Here is a 12262-nt window from a genome sequence, read left to right as displayed (position 1 = left end):
TTCAAGCTTACAGAAAATCTATCCTACACTTAGCTCGGGCACAGACACAAATACTCTGAAAAATATTATAAAGTTGTGACTCCCAGTAAGAAAATGCTCTTAAAAACAAAAACAAAAACAAAAACAAAAACCTCTTCCAGATATTCATGACTGCCTCATACCAATGATCTTTTAATTAGCCATGGAATAATTTCACAACTAGCAATTTTGGAAGTGTGCAATGCAGATACTTTTGGCTCAAGCCAATGAATTATATTAATTTACTTATCCAAGGGATAAACTACATTTAAAAACCCATAGTTAAATCTAATTTGGGGTTCTGTGCTAAAAATAAGAAAAAAAAAGGATATAACATCTCTAAAAATTCAAAGCAGAGCTTTTAGATTTCATCTACTTCCATTAAACTTATTTGAAGCAAGACCTATTCTTAAGAGTATCATATCTACTAAATCAATTTTAATAGTTTACAGTAAGTCTTTATTTTCTAAAGGATAAATCTAAAAGACAAAATTCACATGAAATATAGTATATTTTGGGTAGTAACCACTGAAATAATTTATACATCCATCTAATGGTTTAACACTGATGAAATCTATAAACACTAGAGTATGATAAACACAGTGTGTATGTACTATGGAAAGAGGGATATTAGAAAGAATTGGGTGTATGTGGGAGATCTTACAAAGTTGAAACAGAGTCTCTACCTTCAAGCAGCTTACATTAAAGACAGTGGGTTAAAATAATTATGCGGATAACCATTATACAAGTTAAAGAGCAACATCTGGAATAAAAGAACTATGGCATAATACCAAAAAAACAAAAAAACTGTAGAGAAAGATAGTCTCCCTCACATCCTTAGCAGCTCTAGAATTTTCTTGTAGGAAGAACTTAGTGGTCTTAGTGGTGGACCTCTGTGTGTTCAAGGAAGATGATAAGGCAAGGGTGGGTTGGAGGCTTACCTCAGAGATATGTTTTCTATACCAACAGTGACAGGTATCTCAAGAAATTGCAGATATGTGAGGAAATGACAGCTAAGAATATGGTGATGGGAAACAAAAGTTATATTTTAGGAGAAATAATTTCACAGAGACATAGAGATATAAGAAGTGCTCTATTAACGAAATTAGTTTCTTCCATCTTTGAAAAATATGAGCCTAATTAAGCAGGCCTAACCCCAACCTTTTCAGGGTTTTGCATGAGATTACAAAAAGATTTGTATATCATATATCCAGATATAAAAATGTATAAATGTTTTAAGTAGACAAATGTATATACTATTAAATATTCTCTATTCTTATCCCTTAATAAATTTACCTGATATTTTATGTAACAGTGTGTTAGATAGATTTACTTACTGGACCCCTCTTTTTTCATGGAAGTAGGGAAGGAAGAGCCATTTACTAACCCTGACCCATACTGAGTTTTACCCTGCCCACAGAAATCTCATATCCATGTGTGTAGACAAAGCCCACATGAGTGAACTCCATCCAAACCCTCACTATTTTAGCTTAGGTGTACCCAGACCAGCAATTAATATAAACTTTGGGAAGATAGATCTGTGGAAGACAACTGAGAAGATGCTAGACATTGAGCTGAACTAAAATGAAAATATTGGTAATATTCTCTTGCCCATACCCAAAAAAATGAGTGGATGAGAGCTAGAAATTGTAGATGAAGCTTAGATATTCTGGTAAAGATACAACCAACCTGATTCAAAGACAAGTGTACAGGGGCTGCCTGGGTGGCTCAGTGGGTTAAGCCTCTGCCTTCAGCTCAGGTCTTGATCTCAGGGTCCTCGGATCAAGTCCCACAGCGGGCTCTCTGCTAGGCAGGGAGCCTGCTTCCTCCTCTCTCTCTCTCTACTTGTGATCTCTCTCTCTGTCAAATAAATAAAATCTTAAAAAAAAAAAGACAAGTGTACAAATGTTAGCACATTCAGTATAATTCTGGAAAAATCAAGTGTTTGTGACCTTAATATAGAAGAAAATTTATACCACCTATAAGTTTTCACTGATTATCATCCATTTTTTCTCATATGTTTAGCAATCAACCATCACACTTATTTTGAACTATATATATTTCATGAGTATTAAATAAGTAATTATTTTATGAAATAATGTATCTGAAGTGTTGCAATATAATCATCTTTACTGTCTATAAATTTCCAGCTAATAAATTTTTTATATTAAAAATCCTTAAAATAAGGTTAAGTATCTTGTTAAATATTCTCTACCTTGATGGGAATATAGTTAACTTCTAAGTCCTAGAAATACATACTAAGTTGAAAACATTTCATAGGAAAAGCACTTATTAGAGAAGCATCTACAAGATACACTGTCACAAGTTATAACTCAAACACAAATTCTTGGTTCATTTTTCATACATTTGTATAGTTAATAGCACAGCATAAAGAATCAGGTAGATTTGAATTCCTATCTACAATTGGACACACTCTAGTTGTGTATCTTAGGCAAGTAACAGTCTATATATCAGAGATTGTTCACTAGTCTTCACAGTCTATTCTCTTCTATACTACCTATGTATCAAAGGACATGATTAGACTACATTTAATATGCCCCCACCCCTCAGGATAAACAGAGCCACCTGTGGAAAACACTGCAGCTTGGACACTGGACACCTAACTTGCTTACACCAAACCCCCCACCCACCCCGCTCTCTGGCAGGACTGCCCTTCTTGGTCAAGCCTGCCTCCAACCCAGCATGGTGGGCCCCTCCCCCAGAAGACCAGCACAAACCCCTGCCCACACAATGTTTCCTGATCAGAGTTCTGCAGGGCCTCTGTTCTGGTTAAGTTGGTGTCAGGTCTCATTTTACAAGCAGACTGGAGTACACCTAGTGAAAACTCACCACATTCAGGCCATGGACAAAACGCTGCCCAAGGCAGGCAAGTAGAGCCTCTGCAGATGACTGTCCTGAATGACAGAGAAGCCACACAGCAGAGCAAATGCAGCACACACCAGAGAAAGGAAGGCAGACACTTACATAAAATGCCAAGACAGAGGAATCTACCCTAAATGAAAGAATAAAATAAGATCACAGACAGAGATCTAAGTGAAACAGATTTAAGTAACATATCTGATGGAGAATTTAAAGCAACAATCATATGGATAGTCACGGGGCTTGAGAAAAGAAGATATCAGTGAGGTACTTCCTACATAGATAAAAGAATTAGAATCGATCAGAGATGAAGAATGCAATAAACAAGATTGGAAACAGGCTTGATGCAATGAACAGCAGGCTGGAGGAAGCAGGGGAATAAATTCATGACCCAGAAGACAAAATAATGGAAAATAATGAAGTTGAACGAAAGAGAGAAAGAAGGATTATACAACATGAGAATACACTAAGGGACCTCAGTGACTCCATCAAACATAGTAACATTAGTATTATAGGAGTTTCAGAAGAAGAGAGAGAGAAGGAGACAGAAAATTTATCTGAAGAAACAATAGCTAAAAACTTGTAATTAATTATTGTAATTATATTTGTAAAATATAGTGATAAAGGAAAAAGTCTTAAGCAGAAACATGAAAGCCAGTAATTTACAAGGGAAGACCCATAAGTCTAGCAAGAGATTTTTCAACAGAAAGTTGGCAAGCCAGAAGGGAGTGGCATGATATATTCAATGTGTTGAATGGGAAAAATCTGAAGGCTATCATTCAGAATAGAAAGAGAGATAAAGAGTTTCCCAGACAAACAAAAACTAAAGGAACTCATGACTATTAAACCAGCTCTGCAAAAAAATAGTAAAAGGGACTCTGATTACAAAGGAGTGACCAAAAGTGGCAAACCAAAAAAAGTTCAGAGAAAATATCTAGAAACAATGACAAAACAAATAGTTAAATGATGATAAATACAAATCTAGAGTAAACTCTCCAATCAAAAAATATCTCAAAATGGATTAAAGAAATGAGACCCATCTACATGCTGCCTATAAGAGACTCATTGTAGACCTCTGGACACCTGCAGATTGAAAGTGAGGAGGGGAAAAAAAAGAAAGAAAGAAAGTGAGGAGGACAGGGAAGCATTCATCACACAAATGGATGTCAAATCAAAGCCAGAGTATTGGGGATGCCTCTGTGGCTCAGTTGGTTAAGCATCTGACTTCCACTCAGGTCATGATCCCAGGGTCCTGGAATCAAGCCCCATGTTGGACTCTGCTCAATGGGGATCCTGCTTCTTCCCCTCCTTCTGCTTCTCTCCCTGGCTTGTGCGCTCTCTCTTTCTCTCTCAAATAAATAAATAATTAAAAAAAAAAAGAGTGGCAATACTTACATTGGACAAACTGGACTTTAAGACAAAGACTGTACCATGAGACCAAAAAAGGTATTATATAATCATAAAGGGGGCAATCCAACAAGAAGATGGTACAATTGTAAATATTTATGTTACACTCTTTGTGTCTAGGAATAAACCTAACCAAAGACGTTAAATGCTCTGAAGACTATAAAACACTGGTGAAAGAAATTGAAGATCATATAAAGATATGGAAAGATATTCCATGGTCATGGATTGGAAGAACAAATATTAAATATCCATAGAAGCCAAATATTACATATTTAATATAATCTCCCATCAAAATGCCACTAGCGTTTTTCACAGAACTAGAACAAACAATCCTAAAATTTGTACAGAACCACAAAAAACCTCAAATAGCCAAAACACCTGGAAAAAGAAAAGCAAAGCTGGACGCTTCACAATTCAAGTTTTATTATTATGATGAAGTGATCAAAACAGTATAGCAGTAGCACAGAATCAGACATACAGATCAATGAAACAGAACAGAAAACCAAGAAAGGAATCCACAACTATATGGTCTATTAATCTTCGACAAAACAGGAAAGAATATCTAATGGGAAAAAGTGTCTTCAAAAAATCATGTGGGAAAATTGGATAGTCACATACAGAAGAATGAAGATGGACCACTTTCTTACACCATATACAAAGATCATTTCAAAATGGAGGAAAGACCTAAATGTGAAATGGGAAATCATCAAAATCCTAGAAGAGAACACAGGCAATAATCTCTTTGACATCAGCCATAGCAACTTCTTTCTAGATATGCCTCCTGAGGCAAGGGAAGTGAAAGCAAAAATGAACTATTGGGATTTCTTAAAAATAAGAACCTTCTGCACAGTGAAGGAAATAAACAGCAGAACTAAAAGGCAACCTACAGAATGGGAGAAAATATTTGCAAATGCAATAAATATCTGATAAAGGGCTAGTGTCCAAAATCCTTAAAGAACTTACCAAACTCAACACCCCCAAAATAAATAATCCAGATAAGAAATGGGCATAAGACATGAATAGACATTTTTCCAAAGAAGACATCCAGATGGCTAAGAGACACATGAAAAGATGCTAAACATCACTCGCCATCAGGGAAATGCAAATCAAAACTGCAATGACCACACCTGTCAGAATGGCTAAAATTAGCAACACAAGAAACAACAGGTGTTGGTGAGGATATTGAGAAACGGAACCCTCTTACACTGTTGGTGGGAATGCAAACTGGTGCAGTCACTCTAGAAAACAGTATGGAGGCTACTGAAAAAGTGCCAAATAGATCTACCCTATGATCCAGCAATTGCACTACTAGGAATTCACCCAAAGAATACAAAAGTACTTCTCTGAATGGGCACATGCACCCCAATATTTATAGTAGCATTATCAACGATAGCTAAATTATGGAAAGAGCCCAAATGCTCACCAACGGATGAATGGATAAATAAGAGGTGGGGTATCTGCGTGTGTGTGTATCATGGAATGTTACTCAGTCACCAAAAGAAAGAAATCTTTTTGTACTGACATGGGTAGAGCTACAAAGTATTATGCTAAATGAAATAAGTCAGTCAGAGAAAGACAAATACCATATGATTTCACTCATATGGAATTTAGGAAACAAATAGATGAACATATGGGAAAAAAAAAAAAAGAAAAGAAAAGAAAAGAAAGAGAGAGAGAGGCAAACCAGGAAACAGACTCTTAACTAAGAAGAAACCCAAAGTTGCTGGAGAGGAGATGGGTGGGGAATGGGCTAAATGAGAGATAAGTATTAAGGAGGGCACTTGTGATGAGCACTGGGTGTTATATGTAAGTGATGAATCACTGAATTTTACTCCTGAAACTGATATTACACTATATGTTAATCAACTAGAATTTAAATAAAAATTTGAAACATTAAAACAGCTTTCAAAAATAAGTTACGAAGAAATGATGAAATAAGCACATCTGTATTAAAAAGAGAAAATATGTGAGAGTCTCATATCTTACTTTGAACAAGTTTTTTCATCTTTCTTGTTTTCTCACTAAGACTTTTTTTTAAATCTGTGCTCTATATATTTTTTTAAAAGCAACTACATTTCAACATGTTGAAAATTATACTTTGACACTGGGATTATATTAAATAAAAACAGAATTCTGAAGAACACTGAGGTTGAAGAAAACTTTCATATTGCAATATGTAAACATATCAAATCAACACTTTGTATACCTTAAAATTACACATTGTTGTATGTGAATTATACACATAGTATGCCAATTATATCTCAATAAAAGTAAAAATGAAAAAATAAAATTTAGAAATATGTAAAACACCCTATCTACAGATATTAAGATTCTCTCACACTGTGTATTGTGAATATCTACTACTGAAAATATTTAATCCTCAAGACAGCAGTACTCGTATTATTTAGTTGATTTTATATAATAATTTCACCATAGGGTGTTTTCTATTGTTATTTTGTTTGTTTCATTTTCTTCTCTCTATGGCTAGTCAGTGGGAATGGGGATAAAACTGGTGAATGATAAAGAATTAGACACTATGGCAGAAGCATTTCAGTTAGTAAAGGCAATACTGACATGATTTAATGAAAGCAAATTGTGCTAATTAGTAGCATTCTTACAACTCTCAGTGATTTATGTTATGTATCCATTAGAGTATATAGTTTAAAGATTACCTATATTTTATTCCATAATATTTAAGATTCACTTTGAGGGGCACCTGGGTGGCTCAGTGGGTTAAAGCCTCTGCCTTCGGCTCAGGTCATGATCCCAGGGTCCTTGGATCGAGCCCCGCATTGGGCTCTCTGCTCGGCAGGGAGTCTGCTTCCCCCCTCTCTCTCTCTGCCTGCCTCTCTGCCTACTTGTGATCTCTGTCTGTCAAATAAATAAATAAATAAATCTTTAAAAAAAAAAAAAAAAAAAGATTCTCTTTGAGAAGAAATTCCAGGCTGATATCATAACTTTCTCCCCTGCTATGGGATTCCAGGTTATTCCTGATATTTCCTTCTTTAGAGCCTTCTATATAGACTTCAGACTTGCTTAGTCCTCACAACTGTGTACAATGAGTCATTCTAATAAAATGTCTCAGAAAGACAGATGGATGATATAGATAGATAGATAGATAAATAGATATAGATAGATGACAGAGAGAAGGCTATACATATGTGTGTATATACTCATATATAGATAGAGTTATAAATACAGGGTAGGTATGGATCTATCCTGCTAGTTCTTTCTCTGGATGAACCCTTGCATACAGTTTTTGGTTCTGGAAGTCATTCCAGGAGAAAACATTAAAAAAGAAGCTTTCTTACTTGGTATTGGGTTTTCTAAAATTCATTATCTAATGATTAGATTTAATGGCATTAAGTATCCTGCTTCCACTGATATTTCATGGCATGATGTGACAAAAGGATTACTCAAATAACAACGTTCGAGGGGCTCCTGGATGGCTCAGTGGTTAAGTGTCTGCCTTCAACTCAGGTCAGGATCCCAGAGTCCTGGGGTGGAGCCCTACCTCCAACTCATTGCTCATGAGGGGAGCCAGCTTCTCCCTCTGCACTGCAACCCTCCCTCGCTTGTGCTCTCTCTTGCTCACAATCTCCCCCTCCCTCTCTCACTCTTTCTCAAATGAATAAATAAAATCTTTAAAAAATAAAATAACAACTTTTGATACCTGCAATTGAGTATCATTTGAAAGCAAGGTCTAGTTCATCAATACTTGCTATCTTAGAATATTTCCATCAAAATAAGGAATTTAAACATTTGGCTTATTGCTTCTCACTACACTGGAGAAAGGGAGGAAAGAGTAGTACACTATTAAATTTACCAAATTCCTTTGCCAGAAAGCAAAACATCTGAAGTACTACTACAAAATAAGTGCCTATATGTAAAAGCAGGATGCTTTATGAATAAAACTATCAACAATAATTTTTTCAATCAGCAATGCCAGTGGCAGAATTATCTTTCTATTATCTATATAAAAAGATATTATGAAATCTTTGTCCCATAAAGAGATGATCAAAAATTGTGAACTAAAACATCCTAAGAAGATGATTATCAAGCAGTTAAATAATGAACATATTATATTATTATTCTGAATTCTGTGATTTTTTTTTTGGCATTTTCAACTTTAATATATTTGTTGTGGTTTCTTTTATCATTTTAACTAAATATTCATTTTCACAACTGCTATATTATTGGTAATTTTGTATTCCTTTTCTTAATGTGGACCCCCAGGTCTCCGCAAAATCTGTATTTATTCCTTTCTATGCTTGTATACGAAAGAATGTGAACTAAAGAAACAGAGCACGGTAAAGTGTAAAATCATGCCCTAGACTGAATTTGAAACTCATTCCTCTCATTTACTAGCTGTGATACTGACAAGTTATGTAACCTCTTTGTATTTGAATTCCCTCATCTGCACACTGAGTATGACAATAAAGATTTACCACATCAAGCTGTAGCAAAGATTATATGGAGTGTTTAGAATAGAAGTGCCTAGCATGTACGAATATTTTCTAGAATTCCAGGGTTAAATTTGAATGCAGTCTATTTATTGCGGTGAATTAGAATATATTTTATAGATCTATGTCTTATATTAAAACATTTTTTAAAAAGATGAAGATACTTGTACCCCTGGGGTTAATAGCACATTATATGTTAATAAAAAGTAAAAATTATAATAAAAAAAGATGAAGATAATACAATATTTTTATCCTGGAATTCTGAGAAATCTGAAAGGAGCTATTATGAGCTATTTTCCATATTTGCTTGCATGTTCTTACAGCCAATAGAAATCCTCACAAAATAAGATTTCAAATATTTTGGTGGAAAAACACAAGCAATTAACTTCAAATGATGATACAGTGGACTGACATCAGTATGATGCTCTTTTCTGTTAAATACAATTATTTCTCTATATTTTTCATTTTAATTGTGTGCCATGCCTGAGATTACCTTTGGTGTTCATGTCTCTGCTCTAGTATAGCATATTTGCTATTTCAAGTACTGATATGATATGAAATGAAAATTTGATATTGAAACTGTGACAATAACATTGGGATGTAGGCAATACAATAGTTAGAAAATAATCCCATTTTGAATAATTACAAACTACACATTGCTTTTGGAGTAGGAAGAGGAGGACTTTAGGGGAAAAATGTTAAAACTACACAAATGAATAATTCAACTAAATTTCATGCTTCTAATTTTTTGATTGATTGATTGGAGAGGGAGAGAGAAGGAGAGAACATGGGGAAGGGCAGAGGTAGAGGGAAATAAAGTATTATGCAGACTCTGCTGATCACAGAGCCTGATGTGGGGCTCAATCTCACCACCCTAAGATCAGGACCCTGAGATCATGACTTGAGCAAAAACCAAGAGTCGAAAGCTTAACCGACTGTACCACCGAAGCACCCCATCTTTCAAATTTTGGAATATATGTTATTCCTAAACACTTACTTCAAATAAGTTGAAAGCTATCTAAAACTAAATTACTATCCCAATGACGTGAATATAACAAATTAGAGCAATGTGAAAACATCAGTTAATATAAATATTAGATTTACGATTCAGAAAAGTGTTATCTCCAAAACTACACTTATATCCTAGATGCTTGTAAAAACAGTATGAATCATATATTTTCAAATTGTTTATTGATTGATTGATTGGGGAGAGAGAGACATGCACAGAGAGCAGCAGAGGGATAGGGAGAAGCAGGCTTCCTGCTGAGCAGGGAGACCCATGTGGGGTTCAATCCCAGGATCCTGGGATCATGACTTGGGCTGAAGGCAGATGCTTAACTGACTGAGCCACCCAGGTACCCCTGAACTGTAATATTTTAACAATAATGTTTATAATAAATAGGAAGACAAAAAAATAGCTAAAATATAAAATCTAAAGTCAATTGATATTTTGATTAAATATATGTCTTTCTTTTTTATAGAAACATTTTACTGGAGAGTAGAACCCCTAAATGGGCAAGAATCCTAATCTGAAAATACACAGTATGCCCTCAGGATTGAATTCTACCTAATCTTTGAGTTGGCTCTCTTGCCATTACTTCATTTCTTCTTTCTAACTAGAAACTAATTATTTGAGAAACACACCAATATTGATAAAACATAATTTTACAGTATAAAAATTCTTACATTTCACTCTGAACTACATTGATTCATGATAATTATCAAAATTTTAATACCTATCAAAATTCTTTATATAAAATTATATGTAAAATGTAAAATATGCAAAACGTAAAATTCCATACATATATATGATGTATATGTATGTATATAAACAACCCCCACATACATATGTATATATATTTCTGTACCATACAATATTTGAATAACATTTTTTTAAATTCCTAGAATATCAATGATATCTTTACATTGAATGTGACCTGAACTATCATTCCTTTTTCCCCAATTGGAAAATAAGAAGCAATGAAAACTAAATCTTTTCCTTTTTTCTCTTTTCCACATGATAAAAACAGAAATATATTGCTGCTTTAATAAACTTGGTAAGATTAAGTGCTTCTTTAGGAAGCACTCTTTCTTATATTCAGTGTTTTTGCCTAAAATTAAAATCACTATCAAGTTTACAAACCTCACTATCATTTCATTAATTACACTTTCAGTTTTGGATTAAAACTGGATTGGGTGGCAGGTGCGAGGTTTTAAGACAATTTTGCAGAAATTTCTTTCATTTGTTAATTATCATAAATTCTCAGATAATGACCTAATGAACTTATTAAAAGCCTTATACTAATAACCATTATACTGTGGTTTAAAAAAAAGCGAGAATCACTAAGCTAGCTTGTAGTTTTCTTTTTCAAGCTTTAATTTTCAATGTTAGAGATGTGATTTATATGCCCAAACTGATAATGTATGTACTTTGTATTCTTTCTAAAATTACTTATCACATATCACCTCAATAATTTAGTATAATTATGCATATTCTATGTGTTCTATGATCCAAAAAGAATTTTAAATATGCTTACAGAAATTATTAGTAGTGTTAGGAAAGCAACTCTTTTATATGTAAATACTACTAGATTTTTTTGTTTGTTTAAAACTTCTTTTAACCATCGAATTATAAATGCATAAATTTTATTTCATTATTTTTTTTCTTTCCTTAGTTTTTTTTTTCTTTTATTAAAGCCATTTTTAGTGCCTACTGTGTGACCAACACTCTGACAGGTGTCCTTTGCCCTCCATCTACTCACAGTCATATGCTGGCAAAGTATATAAAATAATCAGGATTCATACATACCTCCATAAAGCATACTTATAACAGGATCTAATTGTAAGTCTGTAAAATATGTACCTCTCTTTTTAGGTATGAAGATATAAAGGGCACCAATAATACTGCAGGGAAGTTAGAACGACAAACACTATCTTATGCATGGGAGATGGCAACTAAACTAGGCATACATATGAAAATTACAAATCTTCACATGGAAATTATAAAGATCGAATTGTCAAATGAATATAAAAAAACTATATTCCTATTCATTATCATGATATGATTAGGAGGAATGATTATAGCTAATTAATCTTGAATTTGCCCACTTAGCCACCCTGTTTTCATTTTGCCCATTTGACATCTGTTTATAGTTATTTACAAACTTGTCACTTTCCAAGGCAGAATCTACCCTGGCACATTTTGACCAACCTCATGGTATGACCATACAATAATAATATCAACGGCTAAATAAAAGAAGAAACAGGGGCGCCTGGGTGGCTCAGTGGGTTAAGCCTCTGCCTTTGGCTCAGGTCATGATCCCAGGGTCCTGGGATCGTCCCGCATTGGGGTCTCTGCTCGGCAGGGAGCCTGCTTCTTCCTCTCTCTCTTCCAGCCTGCCTCTCTGCCTGCTTGTGATCTCTGTCTCTCAAATAAATAAATAAAATCTTAAAAAAAGAGAAGAAGAAACATTCAGTATACGTCATAGAAAATT

Source organism: Enhydra lutris, unplaced genomic scaffold (assembly GCF_002288905.1).
Source record: "Enhydra lutris kenyoni isolate GAN:26980312 unplaced genomic scaffold, ASM228890v2 scaffoldscaffold4, whole genome shotgun sequence".
NCBI lineage: Eukaryota > Metazoa > Chordata > Mammalia > Carnivora > Mustelidae > Enhydra > Enhydra lutris.
Note: the sequence above shows the minus strand (reverse complement) of the source record.